Source organism: Lissotriton vulgaris, chromosome 5 (genome assembly GCF_964263255.1).
Source record: "Lissotriton vulgaris chromosome 5, aLisVul1.2, whole genome shotgun sequence".
Taxonomy (NCBI): Eukaryota; Metazoa; Chordata; class Amphibia; order Caudata; family Salamandridae; genus Lissotriton; species Lissotriton vulgaris.
The window spans coordinates 1,404,061,651-1,404,076,257 of record NC_141693.1 but is presented as its reverse complement, the minus strand read 5'-3'; positions in this window follow the sequence as shown (position 1 = coordinate 1,404,076,257).

Below are 14,607 nucleotides of genomic sequence, written 5' to 3'. Positions count from 1 at the left end.
TCCTTAAAAGCAGTGAAAGGGAGCCTGAAGCCGGAAAACAGAGGTGGCCACCAACGGGTCTCACATTCCGGTTTTGGAAACGACGCTCCGCATAGAGAAGGAGTCCCTCTGTGCCGCTGAGAAAAGCGATGTTCAAAGGCTTGACGCGGAGCTCCGGGACTATGCCGCCATCTTGGCCGGCGCGCAAGCCACGCCCCCCATGTATGCATATCTCTGACTGCCCGAAATAGGAGCCCCGGCTGGAGCTATCTAATACCTTACCTATGATGAATACAGACCACCATTATTTGAGCAATACAGACTGCCACCATTTGAGGAAAGAAAATCCCCGATCCAAGATATTCAAATTGTGACTTGACCATCGCTATATACCTACCATTACTTTATATCGGTGTGTACGTCCCCTACCCCAGGGTACTACCCTGCCCTGAAGAAGGTGTGGCCTGAACAGGCCATAACACCGAAACGTGCGTTGCCGTGACTCCTTTGGATGGCAGAAGCCTAGTTATTGTTAACAACTGTTTCCCCCCATTTTGCCTCCACAGTCTGATTTGTGTCCATGCAGTTATATTTCATCCTCTCTGCAGACTTGGCTGTACCAGTATGAGTGTTATGTATAAATGAGTGTGGTAATGATTGATTTTATGAGTGCGAAAATAGTGTGATGTCCAGTTGCCTTGGAATGTGTGGGACGTATATGTATTGTATAAAGTCTGATATTTATACTATGAGAGATAATTTTCCTTGTTTTTATCAAATGCATCATGGTGATCTGTTTATGATCCATGCGATTTGAAATCAATTGAACTAAACTATTAATAAACTAAGGAGAACCTAATGAAAAGTGTGTGATGTGTCTAAGGCTTTGACATTCTTTTGTCACCTTGTATCTAAAACAAAGGATCCCCTTGTGAGACTGTAAAATACGCTCTGGCAGGGTTTTCTGTTGATTCTATTGCATCGATCCTAGTAATACCTGACTAATATCTCTAGGAATGCAACAGCCCGTGGCTGCCTGTAGATGTGCATGTACTTACTCCCAGTAAAGGAGCAACAATGGGCAGGACCAGACCATATGGAGGAAGTCCGCCCTTGCTGATTACATCTGGGACACTCGTCCCCACATGACGGATAGATTATATGTAGCATGCGAGGGGTAGGGTATACTTGGTGTACTAAATTGTATAGAAGGAGCTTAAACTGTGTGTTGGCGTTAACTCCCCTCATAAACCCTCCTCCATTCGCACTCTATCAGGGGTTCATCAACCAGCATGTCCCACTTTTGCTGGATTCCGAGGGCCTCTCCCGGTAAATCATCTCTCAGTGCTCTATAGAGACTAGAAATCAGTTGTCTACCCTTCGCCATATACAACATGACTTTCAGAATGTTTGTGGCAGGTGGTTCTTCTGGGAACACTGGGCAAAGTTTGTGGGTAAAACTAGAGATTCGCCCATACTTCAGGAATTGACCCAGTCCTAAATTAAAGGTGGCCTGTGCCTCTGCCAATGGGTGGTCGCCGCACATCCCCACCAGTAGGCGTTTCTCCCAATTATCTTCGCCGTCCAACCAGTGGACCACATTCCGCAACTGAGAGGCCATGTAATAAAATTCCAGGCGAGGCACCTCCAGTCCACCATTAGCCCATGTTCTCTATAGTCTTGCTAGTTTCACCCTTCTATGTTTCTTCCTCTATAGAAGGTCTACCATTAGACTCTTTTATGTGGAAGTAGTGTCACGGAATTACATAGAGTGAGTAATGCATTGCATATAGAAAACTAAGTAGAACACTCATTTTAATGATTGCTCTAGATAGGCAGCGACTTTATTCACCAAGCTAATCCCCAGATATCGCGCCCACACTTCCACCCACTGTAACTCGGTGGGCGGCAACTACGATTTTAGGACCATGGCCAGTCTACCAACGGGGATCACCCTGGACTTATCCCCAATGCATTCCTATGGGAGGGCAGGGCAATCTCACCACAAGCACACATTGAGTGCACACACTTTACACTGGACCACAGTGTTAAAGTGCCAAGAGGCCTAAAATCACCAACACCAGGTTACAGACAAGGCAACAAGTTCAGGGGTGAACCTGTCAAAAAGTGCCAAGTCCAACAATAACCATTGCAAATAATAGAGGGCAGAGCGGGCATCCCTGACAGGAAACCCTAAAAAGGGCGAGCCATCCAGACACCTTCCACCCCACTCAAACTCTGGCTCTAGGGGCTTTATAAAGCAGCTGACCCCATTTTAGAAACCGCTCACCCATCCCAAGTCGTCTAAGTACCAGCCACATATAGTGCCATTTAACCAAATCAAATGCATGTTCAATATCTAGCAGAGCTATGGTGCAGTCAGTTTCCACTAAACCTGGGGCATGCCATACATGCGCAAAACACTGCAGCTTATGAGCCGTCCTTCATTGCGGTATAAATGCCACTTGATCCAAGTGGTTAAGCTGGGGTATCCTCGAGAGTAAACATTCCGCCAAGATCCCAGTGAGCATTTTCACATCAATATTCAACTACGAGATAGACTTGTAAGAACTGGGTAAGTTGGGGGTGTTTCTCATTAACAAGTATCATACCCATTAGTGCTTCCCGCATGGAGGGTGGTTGAGATCCCTTTTCCATCACTTCATTATAGACTTCCAAGAGTCCATTCACCAGCAGGGGGGCAAATTGCTTATAAAACTGTGCCTGGAGCCCATCAGAGCCCGGACTCTTAAGCAGTTCCGCTATCTCCCGCTGCGGGTACACCACTGTTACTTTGTCAGTGCAGATCTGCATTATTGTGTCCATAGGGGTTTCCTGCCCCTTTAGCCACACCAATGAGGCTCCTGTTCAGTCCCCGTCTCTGTACAATCTTTGACGATAGTCTGTATGGACATGTTTTTCTAGTTTACGATGGCTGTCAGTAGGGCCTCCCTGGCGGCACTCCACTCCATCAGTTTCTGGGGGGCCAGCCTCCAGTATACCAAGGTTTGCCTCATGTGTAGCTACATCCCGCTCCAGCTGCCGTCAGACCTCATAGGACGTTTTGATACAGATTCCCCTTATGACCACCTTCATGGCCTCCCATTCCATCATGGGACAGGAGGTTAACTCCCAGTTCTTCACGAAGTAACAATTTAATTAATCTGAAAGTGTGGCCACAAAACGAGGGCCTGTCAGGGCCTCAGCATACAGACACCACAGGGGAATCTCAAGCCTAACCCCTTTTTCCCCTAGTTCCAATAGGACTGGAGTGTTAGATTCCTGTCAGATTAGGTTGTAGGTCCTTAGGAACAGTACCCCCAAGAAGCCCACCTTCCCGCAGTTCCGACTCTGCCTACAATAAACCAGGGGCTCAGAATGGCCAGACGACTGGAAGGGAATTAAAGAGGGGACTGCGGGGAAGGAGATCTGCAACAGAGAAATCACCTGATTACACCTTTTGTGGGAGGAAAAATAACAGGCAATTCTGCAGAATATAACTTTGAATTAAGCAAGTTTACCTGTGAAACAAAATGATATCGAGGTATGTCTCTTACTTCAGAAACTTCTATGATATTCCAGAATGTTCTTCTCATTAACATAAAGATTTTTCAACAACCAAAGTGTTAGGAAATGCGTTAGTCACTGTTATTTGCAATTGTCCTTAAGGCCACTTGCCCCCAGTCTTTGATAGCACAAAACTTTGATAGCACCCAGGATAGTCAGCACTGTGCATATCTGTCTTTCAACAACACTGTTCATATCACAGTCTTAATCAGCACAATGATTTATATATGTACAGATATTGCCTCTGTAGTCTTTTTGCTTTTTTTCCTCTTTAATACTTTCTAAACAGGATTTCCAAAATATCCCAAGAATTTTCCTACCTGGCGGTGTGTATTAATGAAGATGAGGCCTACCTCAATGTCAGGAACAGCAGGGAACTGAAGAGAAGCACTAAACCGTTCCTCTATGAATATGATGTGCGGCACCTACAATGCAATCCACCCTGATGCCAGGGATCGCAGGGCGCTGAGATGAATCACCAAATAGTATGTTGTGCCCAGAAACTCACCACAATGCCAGGAGCAGCCGCTGAAGACGAAAGAAAACAAAGGAAGCGCTGTGCTCTGAAACCACCAATAATCTGCGGTACGTGCTTGGGCGTGGTCGCTATTTATACGTGATTTGAGGAAAAGATGGCAGCCGCATTGCGTCATGCTTTTTGACTGCAACAAAGGGGGAAAATAATGTTAAAATAAATTGACCGCAACAGAAGGGGAAAATAGTGTTAATAGAAAAAAACGAAAAGCAGGCACCAGACAAGCACATGTCAATACAACCTTCAGTGATGGAAACAGAAGAAGGCAATCTGTTAAGGTCCTTTATTCAGTCAGTCAAATAACTTTATTCGATTTGAATGAATCATAAAAGTTTACAGAAGGATCACATATTCATTTTAAAATACACAAGGTTTAAAAAACAGTGCACAGATGTTAATACCAGGTTAAAAAGATTCAATAAAAACTATTCACACTTCATAGCGTTTCCTAATTAGAAAAATAATTTTGATAAAACTAAGCACAGAGCTGCAGATAGTAACAGTTGATAGCGACCTCAAGTAATTAAAGCCCTCTTTTTAAGAACAGGGACGAATATCCCTTAAAATAGGCTTAATAAAACGGACTCTTGGATCTTTGTAGAGTGTGCAAAAGAACAAAGGGTGCATTGTGCTCTGCTCGGCTACGTTATTACACGGACAGGGGGAAAGTCTTTCACATCATCCCCCCTGTTTCAGGAAAGCCACAAGAAAGTGCAATATGCTTAAACAAAATCTGGTCATTAGGAAACGGGAATAACTGCAAATTGCATTGTTAAAGTGATCAACTTTTGCCATTTATATTTCCATGGGTGGTAAAAGACAAAAAAATGATTGCTGATTTAAAAAAGCACAATCCACTGTGTTACTGCCCTGGTTAGACAAGCTTAAAAATGTATAAAGCGCATTTTTTATAACCATCTTCACATTGGATTGAATAGATTCCGAGCTTTAATAAAAATCTTCAAGGCCTATCTTATTAAAAGTTTCCCTAACAAAACCAAGCCAGGGGACCGCCATTGCGTTGTCAAGATTCATGCAATCCCTTTCAATGCCTCTTGAGAATAGTTAGTCTTCTGAGGTTCAAATTTTCCCCCATAGAATCAAGGGGGAAATATGAATTCTGTCAGTCACATATTCTAAATCCACCTCAGAATGACAGAATGAGGTAGAGGAACTACTGGGGATAAGAAGGAGTCGTTTTAAAAATGTATTCTCTAATATTTGAATCTGTGCACTTTTGTTGTATTCCCATACTCCTGCCTCATAGGTGACCACTGTTTTCAATTCAGCTATCGGCTTATGACTAAGTTTGCTGGCAAAACTAAAAAGCGCCTCTATAGTTCTACTAGTTTGTTGTAGCCTTGTCGTGGTCAAGTGGTCCCAGCTCAATTTATTATTAAAAATATTCCCTGAGTAGGTAAAATTTGGCACTTTGTCGATAGCTGTGTCAATTCCTAGATACTCGCATGTTTTAATTTTATTTGGGCCACAGGTCATAATAAAAGATTTACTAAAATTAACCTTAAGGCCCAGTCCTGTCATAAACTCATTAAATGCATTCAGACATTTTTGTAAGCTGTTAGCTGTTAAGGTCATCAGGACTGTATTGTCTACACAGGACAATAAAGGTACCCGTTTAACTTCTATTCTTGGAAAATCCAATTGTTGTAACAAAAAATGCTCTAAGCCATTTGTATATACTAAAAATGAAAAGGGGGCCAATATACAACCCTGGCGCACTCCCTCAGTTGATGCAATTGGATTGGTCTTTTCTCCCCCTTGGCCATACCGAATAGCTACAGTAGTAGATGCATGTAATCTGAGCAACAGGGTAACGAGCGGTTTCTCAAAGGTGTCCCTTACTGTCCACAATTTACCAAGGCAGACTGTGTCGAAGGCGCTGGAAAAGTCCATGAAGGCCAAGTGGATCGAAACACCCCTGGCCTTCATGTACTTGCCCAAAATCATAGACAGGTACATTATGTTAGTAACCATGGCCCTTGTCTCATTGGTGAAGAGTGGGCGATTTAGCACCTCCCACAAACTCCTAGAGTCCTTCAGGGCACTTGCTTTTTTGAGATCATCCCAAGCCTGCCTTCTCAATTCATCCTTTCTCTGCTCAATTACCCTTTTATAGGTCTGCCTGGCTGCCTTTATCATATCCCTATTACTCGGGACTATATGTACTGCCTTCTTCAATTTGTTTTGCATCGCAGAACACTCAGCGTTAAACCATCTTATTTCAGGGAGGCGGTCTTTTCTCACTGGTCTAAGCAAATTCTTGGCCATATCATCACAAATAGTTTTGAAATGTTTTATTGTTACATCTGCCTGTGGTGTATCAGTTGGACAGGGCATTACTTGTGTTAAATTCATTTTAATAATAGACTCCTCAAAATCCTTATGATTTATCATGTTCCATTTTAGCCTTATCCCTTGATTGTGGTTATATTTTGTTAAACAGTCAGAGACCTTAACCTTTTGCGCCACAATATGTAAAGAGACAGTAAGAGGGTTATGGTCACTAGCAGGGTTAGGTTTGATTGCTAAGTTATCAACAAGGTGTGAACACCCACTAGAGATCAACATAAAGTCGATTGTACTTACACGACCCCCCTGATATGTCGGATATTGCACCAATGGGGTACTAACCAAAGTATCAATCATATGTAAACTGTTCACTACAATAATGGAGTTTGTTGCATCACCCTGTGTATTATGTTTAAAGTGTGTCAAAGATTGGTCATTGGTATCTACCAACCCACAAACCTTACTCCCACTATCCTGACTTAGGGTGCATTTGAAATCTCCTACCTAAATAATACATAAAGGGGAAACCCTCCCTGCTACCTTAACAATCTCCAAATCGAGCGAGTTAATAACCCCAGAATTCTGTGTATTGAAAATATTGTAGTACCAATTGACTAATAATATAGGTATGTTAATCAAATTAAAACTCAAAATCAACTGGTACCATGGGGAGTCAATTACTTTTTCTATTCTTAATGACTCGTACTCTACCAAAATTAGGGTCACTAGGCCTCTATTTGTCCTCCCAGCCAATGATGGTTCAGCTTGGACAGTTAATGTGATATATCCGTCTAAAGAGAAATCATCCCTACTCTGCGTTTCCAGTGTACAGATAATATCAAACGTTTTAACATACTGGACCCATACCTCATCCAATAACCTTCGTGAAATGCCCGCAACGTTCCAAGAAATTAGACAGAGGCTGGGGCTATTGGTTTGGCAGTTTTGCTAATTTAGGAAGTTACCATCCCCACTATTCGGTGCTCATTCAGCTTTGGCGGCAGTCAGATCTATCCTAGTAGCCCCTGTCATTTCCAAACCTTTATTAATGAACTGCTGCGGGGGCAATAGTTGTATTTAGGGTCTATGGGGATGTATGCTCTTTAACACTGCCACATATATTAGGAGTAATCTCAGATACATGAAATTTGTCCTCTAGTACACTTGTTTTTTGCTTTAGTCAGTCTTTGTCTACGAGACCACTTAATGGCTCAAAACGATCTTCATGATACCAAGGTGGAAACTGTGGGTATTGTTTTGTCCTTAGTGAACTGGCTTCTTACACTAAATAGGATTGCAATCTGAGCGGTCAATAGAAGTAGCCTAATGGTAATATGCAAATCTTTGTCTTGTTTATAGGTTGGTCAACCATCCTATCTAATATGGATCTTACCAGGCCTGGTGGTCTGAAGGTCAATACTATACAATCCCCGCCAATGTCTTATTAGTTGTCCCTACCCACCTAACCCTGCGTGCCATCCTAAGTTCAGAAAATAAAATGTTGTTGTTTATACTTGTCTTTGTGTTTATAAAATGCAGGGAATTATTCCTCAACGATGACCAGTCTTCCCTATCACCAGGCAACAGTGGTGGAACATTAGCTAGAACACCACTATAGGGTGTTGTTTCTGGGGGCAAATGTAAATTCAAGTTTATACCACTAGAATGTGAATGACCCAAGTGATGATCTACAAGAGTACCTAAATTTTGGGGCCTTTCATTAACATTATTACGGACCCTGTTCACTTGCTCAGTGTTTGGGGGATTTAAAGACTGGCAATCGCTTTGGGGGAATCCTTCGGTCTGAGGCAAGGACACAGTAATTTGTGGGCGTTTGTCTTCCGGTCTGCCTGGATGAGACCCTTCCTGTGTCATAGTCTTATGACAAGGTTCCAGATTATAAGCACCCCCACTATTGGCTCCTCCCATGGACATATTTGGCCTGGGCCTATGCTTTGTAGGCAGTGTAGAAAAGCTAGGTGAATGTTTTTCTAAACATGATTACCTACTCTTGAGTCAATTTTTGAAAGATAGGATTTAAGTGTGCTGGGATTACAGTTTACAGTTTATCCCAAAAACCCTCCTCCAGGTTATAAGTCAGAGTCGGCTTGAAAACCATTTCTACTGAAGCTATATCTTGATTTGCTTCATGTTTGGGCTCCCTATTCACTTGATTGCTCCTTCCACCCAATGATTTCGATGTGAGCTAGCTTTGTTTACGTGTATTGGTTGCTTACTACCCTTTCCTTTTCTTTTCCGGTGGTGAAAAACTGCATCCGCCTTTAAATTTGGAGTTCTGGACCCTCGTGACTAAGTTTGGCGTGACCGAGATGATCTGGCGGCCAGTTATCTCCTGACCATTGGCAAGCTCAGGGCATGGTGAGTTTGACCTGCTAATTATTGATGCTCCATCAACCAGGCTTGTTTGTGCGCTTAAAGTACTGGGGGTATGGGTATGGCGACTAGGTAGCACTTGGGAAACTAATCACAATCTACGCTCAGTTAATTCAATTTCGTGTATGAGCGCAGATTCACCCCTTGATAAGAAGGCATCAAGTGTGCCTACAACACCTTGGCCGACCTTGGGTATTGTCATGTTAATTAAAAGCCCTGCCTTACAACACAAATTAATAACAACCAAAACATTTTTCAGACAATACCTTCAGTAATCAGGGCTAAAAACATAACTGTCAATTTCAGACAGTAAAAAGGGGCATAGACAACATCTCCTCTAACGGCCTCGTAACATGAATTGAAACCCAATACCTTGCAGGCTCAGTTCATGTCCAGTTCGGCAAGTGTCCTTTGTCCGCAGCCAGCCCTGATCTGTAGATGTTAATAGCCTGGCCCAGCCAAGCCTCTTTCGGCCTCTGACAGCGCAGACGGGCCTGCCCTTTGCCCGGGCTTCGCTCACGCGTGTGCCGCGCTGCGGTTGGTGAGTGGTGTTTTTATTGCGCTGGTGCAGTGTTAGGGTGGCGTTGAGGCTGCTGGGATATGTGGGTTAGCCATTCCCCTCATGGTGCATGGCAAACAGTATTGGTCATTCCCTTCACGGCGTGTGACTGCAGGTAAGAGCTGTTCCCCTCACAGAAGTGATTACAGCAAAACCGGAGAACCAGGCTTTTAGGCATCTCTCATCTCAAGCAAATCTCACCTTTTGACTGCAAATGCTGCAAAGAGGTACAAACTACTCTACTCCATGACCTCTTGCACGACCCTGACAAGCCAGGTCTCTTCTGGTGGCCCCTCAGTGACGTCACTTCCACTGGAGACCATGAATGGTGCAGGTGGAAGCTTTTATTTCCAGACTATGACTCCCAGAATTCCCCTGACATCTGCAGAATTGGTGTGCTCCGCTGCCCACAAGCCCTGGCTTCGCACCGCTGTTTCGCAGCTCCCTCTCACCTCCGTCCCGGGTCCCTGAGCCCGGAGTCCGGGGCACTGCCAGCTGTTCCTACCTCTGCGAGCAAGTCTCTTTCCTCAGCCAAGTCAGATAGGGTTGAGATTCATCAGGGAGCACCTCAGAGTTAGGTTTAGGCTTCCCTCGCAGTCCTGACTCTAAAGCTATGTGGTGTCACTGCTGAGTAGTCTTTATCTGTCAGCCCCCTTGCTGTTCTACAAGTACAATTTTGTTTATCTCCGGTGCCTAGCACCCCCCTACACTATGGCCATGCGCTTCCTATCTTCTCTGCTTTAGAGGGGGAGGATCATGTGTTGTCCTGCTGGTTTGTCTTCTGAACTCCCTATCAGCACCAGTCGGAAAACCCCGGTTTGGGTCACGCTGCCTGTTTCTGTACCTTGTCTCTTCACAGCGGTCCACGCAGCAGCGTCGGGTGAGTAGTTGGTCAGCGGCAGGGACGCCTCTTATCTGCTTGTACCAGTGCAGGCCTCCACCGGCGGCTCTGGTAATCTGCTCTCACTCCGCACTTACTGGTACTCGCTCGCACTCGCTAATGCCAGGCTGCCTTCTTTGTTTCCGCTTCAGCGGTATCCGTAGTTTTCCTCCAAGAGGGCTTCAACAGTAGCCGCGAACCTCAGTTTGCCACTCTTGGTTGGTGCGCCCTGGGTGTCTGAGTCAATTCCCAGTCATAGCATCGAGAGAAAGAGCTTTATTCATCAACTGCTATTACACGATGCAGACTATGACACCAAGGCTTAGTGTCTGGCATCATGGGAGTTCATGACACGGGGAGTGATACAATAAGTATCTAGGTAGGTAAGTTATCTCACCCACACTCCAACCAAGATCTATAGCGAGAAATCAATATTTAAATCTACTAGAGGTCTCTGTGCTGGGTGTGACATGAGAACTGCACAGTGGCTGGATGACGTACTTTTATGTGCATGCCCTCCAACATGTCCTATAGTGCGCTAGTCATTTTGGGTTTAGTGTGGGAATGCGGATGTTCACGGTTGAGGAAGCCATCAAGGATACAGTTGAAATTCCCAACCAGCATCATTGGTGCCCCAGATATGATGAGGCTGCCTCCATGAGATCAGAAAAAAGGAAGTGCTATCACCACCGATGGGTGCCACTTATTGAAGTATGGCCTTTTTTACATATTTATGTTTTTATCACATTTTGAGCAGAGTGTCAATAAGCAGGTCCTGAAGAATGCCACAAACCTGAAGGTCAATAGGCAGAAACAGGTTGACCACATCTTGAGAGGACAACATCCATAACCCTTTTCACTTCGCCTTTTAATCATAACCAATTCAGCTTTGTCCACCATGAGTTCGTTTTAAGTCACTTTTTGAATAATATTTTGCAGTCTGCCCCTCGCTCCTCATTACATTGGGGGACTTAAAACATCTCATGCTCCTTTCCTGTGGGAGAGTTTTAGCCCACACTGTGTACCTTGTGGACACAGTGTGCAAGGGGTAACCCTATGATGAGTGCGGGTTCTCGTCTATATAGGACGAATTGTTCATTTCCCCTATATAACTCCCCACACACACATATTTTTTCAATATTACAGTCACATCATCTGGTTTTATTTTTGTGAGTTATACAATTATCCTCTCCAGCACTTCCGCAGGCATGGTATAGTATCCCCCCAGATATGTGTTTCCTGTCTGCAGGCCACAACAACCTTATACCTTTTCAAATGTGCAAATACATGTCTGCATAATATGAAGGCAGCTATGCTTCGAACACTCCATGTCATCAACTTAGTCAAGGTGGCCGCCATAGAGTGCACACAATTCTGCCACAGACCATGCATGTAACCTTAACCCTGCAACTATCATTACAAGTTCTGTCGTGTGACACTCAGGAAGGAAGGAGCTCTTAAATCAACCCCAAGCATTACCAACTCCCCTCCACCCCTTGGGCTATATTACAATTTCTTCCCCATCTGAACAGAACAAGGAGAAGGCATGTAGATGTTGCGCCATAGCCCACAATCAAAACTCCAAAACTTATAACCTTATTAGGAAAGAAAAACTCACTGCCATGGGTAGAAATCCCACTCCCCCTCACCCCAACAATAGTGTCTGGCCAGCTGGTGAGGTGCAAGGACTAGCCTCCAGCTCCCCAACCAGGTACCCTTCAGCAATCTGTAGGTCACACATAGCAGCTTACATCTAGACATGTTCTCTGGTTCTCTCTGGCAACCAGCCAATGGTTGATTCTCACCCAGTGTTCTAGACTGAAGTTACCTGTAAGTCCACCATTTGTCTCTCGTTCCTCAGCCGCCTATCTCTATTAATTGTCTGTGTCTTTGCCAGGGTTACTGTTCATGAGTTGATTAGTGTAATGACATGTAGTACCATTTATAGGGGACTTATAAGTAAACTACACAGGCCAAATAGGTGTAGGCCAATTTTACCATGTTTAAGGGAGAGAGTATAATCACTTTGCCCCTGCGAAGCAGGGGTAAAGTGCAAAGAGACCTAATACCTAGAAAATGAGTTCAGCAAAAACAGGGGAGTGAAAGAAAAACATCTGGAGGATTCTAACAGCAAAGATGTCAGGTCTAACACTCATTTTAACCTTTGTCTTTTAAGTGAAATTCGGAGATTTCTCTTATATAACGTAAGGTTTATTTACTAAACATAACTATGACATCACTTTAACCTTTGTTTTGTTTCACGCAAAGTAGTACATTATCACCATTCCCATCGCCCCTATGGCCATTTGAACTCCTGCTGCACAGAGCCTATGGCTATGCAAGGGGTGGCGATAGCCACAGAGCCTAGCCTATGGCCAGGTTCTGTGCCCAACACCCTCCACACATCTCTGGGCATCCAACCCTCCACCGTGCTCAACATGGGATAGGTACTAGGATTTTCCATGCCACAAAAGCCATCAACACAGCTTTTAATTTTTTTTATTTTTTTATCTCAGGGACTCTAATCAGCATAAGAGAGGATCGCACTGGCTTGCACAAAAATCCCACAGAATCGCAGCAGCCCCAATCTATTTTTCTCAAATTTGAACCCTCTGAGACCCACCAACAAGGTCCAAGGGGTTAGGATATCCCTACCCTGCCCCCTCATTCTTTATTTTTTTAATTTGAAAGACATCGGAACTGAGTTTCCATGTCCTATGAGAGCACCTGCAACATTTTTCTTTATGTTGTCTCCAACCAGTCAGACTGCGAGCTACTGCCGGACTCACAGGCGGTTCTCGCTTGCACTGGCGTGAGACTGCCAATGGGAAATAGCCCCCTTGGCCAATCAAATCACACTATTATTTGAAGCTGTGCAACCGCAGTACTCCTGGTAAACACCTGCAAACTCAACAGTGTAGATATGGTTATATTTTTCACTTTAATTTCTCAAAAACAACTAAATTTATTTATAATACATTATTTGCTTAGCCAATATCTTTGGGACTATGTTATGAATCATCACAAATCATTCCCCAAAAAATGTTCATCCACCTCAGCTCCTTCCTGGAAAATGCAATGTGATCTATTGAGCAGGGAAGGGAAAAATGGGGGTCCTAAAACATTTCTCCATTCAATTTCCCGATAGAAATGTTGAACTGTGCTTCAGCCAAAATGGCTGAATGGAATTAAACCAAATTTAGTGGAAAGCTATATCTTCACTCACAAAGTGTGCTTTTTGTGATTTGGTATAAATCCAATGAGTAGTTTTTGAGAAATCATGATAAAAAATGTATGGATATTTTAGGCGGTGGGTATACCGTAGTAACAGTAGATCTAAAGACAAAATCAGATTGGCTGCCTCACATGTTTGCTATCCATAGTAGGACTCAGGGACTCCCTGTTTCTGGACAAAAAATAACTTATGGGAGCAGTGTGGGGATACCCTAACCCACTAAGCCTTGAAGGGGAACCCAGAGGGACACACCCTGGGAACACAGTTTAAAAAACAAATTGTGATACTTTTGGAAAAATGTAAAAATAATAATGCCCACACCCTTTTTATATATAATAGCCCTGAGGTGAGTCAGGGCCCAGAGGTTTGGTGCATTTTCTTTTGTTTTAAATATTTTGAGAGAAGCTATGCATAGGTCCCCTGCCTTAGGTGGAAGAAGCATCTGGGGGCCCTCATCTACCCATGGGTAAACAGATGTTTGGTGGTGTCACAACCTTTTTTCGATCCCGCGACACATTTTACAAGCCCAAATACGTCTGGAATATGGATTAACAAACCAGACTCTGCAAGACAAGGGGCCCTGACCAGATACTATTGGAGTATGAGGGACGCCGAAGACAACTCACTTGCCCACCTCTGCTGGCTAGAAGTCGAAAAACAGGCTAGGTTCTCCAACTCAACATGTAAGTCCCTTAGGCAAGCGCTTCTATCGTTAAATCTGGAAGAAGCCTGGCTTTCACCTATGTCTTACAATGCTTTTAAACAGATTACTATCAAAGCCATCAAACAAGCATCGCTGCTAATGGACAAAGGCGCAGTGGCTGGCAAAAGCCACGCCTGGATCGTGTTGCCAACATATAACCAACTGAAACATCAGCCATACTTGCAAGAATGTTTCAGGGATTATTACTAGAGGAAACTAAGTCTTCTGAGGCTGGGTTGGTTCTTGAGTAAAGACCTTACCCCCAAATGGCTACGGACCTGGACAACTTCAGATTGTCGCCTCTGCGGCAAGGGTGCAGAGTCATTATTGCACTTATTATGTATATGCCCGGCACTACAAAATTTAAGGAAGACGCTATTGGTACTACTCCTAAGAGAAGCGCAAGTTAGAACTTGCAGGGCAGCCGTGATGAAATGCCTTAGCG